Source organism: Plasmodium falciparum (assembly GCF_000002765.6).
Source record: "Plasmodium falciparum 3D7 genome assembly, chromosome: 10".
Taxonomy (NCBI): Eukaryota; Apicomplexa; class Aconoidasida; order Haemosporida; family Plasmodiidae; genus Plasmodium; species Plasmodium falciparum.
The window spans coordinates 197,501-199,395 of NC_037281.1; positions in this window are offsets into that span (position 1 = coordinate 197,501).

Sequence of the window (1,895 nt, forward strand, 5' to 3'; positions counted from 1 at the left end):
CTATTCTAACGTTTAAATTATTATATATGTATTTTGTTTTTATTTCATATTAAATTATTTTATTATACTTTTTATTTTTTTATTTTTTTTTTTTTATTTTGTATTCACTCAATATTACACATATGTTAAATATTCTTATATAAAAAAATACACATATGTGATTTAAATATAATATTATATATATATATATATATATGATATATTTTATGTACATATAAAACATATATATAATATATATATATATATATATATATTTTTATTTTTATTTTTTTCTATAATAAAAACCAGATATGTATCATCTTTCAAAAAAAGCAAAAAAAAAAAAAAAAAAAGACCATGTTAGTACATAAGATTTTTTTCATTACTATTTTTTCCACCTTACGAAAATTATCAAAGTAGGAGAACAAATTTTAAGCAACAATAAGAAAAAAAAAAAAAAAAAAAAAAAAAAAAAAAAAGTGTGCAGACGTGCATACAATGAAATATTGTTATAATTTTTGTATTCTTACATATATATATATATATATATATATATATATTTATTTATTTATTTTATTTTTTATTTTTTTTAAATTTATTCAAGTTGTTATATGTTGTATTTCATATTACAATATTAATACAAATTCCTTTTTATAATAGAATTTTAAAAATGAGCATAAAGTAGTTGAAGAGTTATTTTTTATAAATGAATAAAATTTATACATACAAATAATTATGTATACATATTATGTAAGGTATTTGTATTATATTAATTTTGATGCTTAATTTTTCTTATATTTCAACGTGAAGAAAATTAAAAGAAAACTCATGGAAATGCTTATTTTTTTATAAGCAATATTATACTTAAAATTATACATACATATATATATATATATATATATATATATATATATATATATATATTTACATATTTATATATTTTCTTTTTCTTTTTTTAATATCATATATTTAAATATGGTTATTCTATGGAAAAAAAAAAAAAAAAAAGAGGCAAAAAAAAAAAAAAAATTATATAATAATAAAAATAATGATATAATATATAGACATATATATTATGTATATATATAATATAACATAATATAATAATAATAAAAATCTACATATAATTAATTTTTTTATTATAAACACAAATACACATTAAATAAGAAATATATATATATATATGTTTAAAGAATAAATTTTATAATAAAAAAAAAAAAAAATTGGAAATCATAAATAATAATAAAAAAAACTAATTAATATATACATATATATATATATATATTATTTGTTATAATTTTTATCAATATAAAAAAAAGAAACAATATATATTTATATAATATATTATGATGCATACATATTTAAAATCACTAATATATTTTAATTAACAAACAAAAAAAAAAAAAAAAAAAAAAAAAATATATTAATAATAAAATACTTAAATAGCACTTTTTTTTTTTTTTTTTTTTTTTTTTTTTTCTTTTTAAAGAATTCTTATAACATTTTTCCCACAAATATATACATATATAATAAATATGCGTTCTTTATGTGGTTCATCTTTAGTATTACTCTAATATATTAACAAAAAAATATGTTATATTCCCATCATTATATACATATATATATTACTTTTGTTGGCTCATTTTTCAAATAAAAAAAAAAAAAAAAAAAACAAATGATCTGATTATAGGTCCATGGAAACATCTGATATGGTTGTAACGGACATATATATATATATATATATATATATATACAATTATAACTTTCAGTGTATTTTATTTTTTTGAGAAACATTTCTCTTTTAACAAAAAAAAAAAGAAAAAAAAAAAAACATACATATATAAGTATATATATATATATATATTTTTTTTTGTGTCTACATATCTATCGTTCTGTCATTATCAACTTGGTTGATA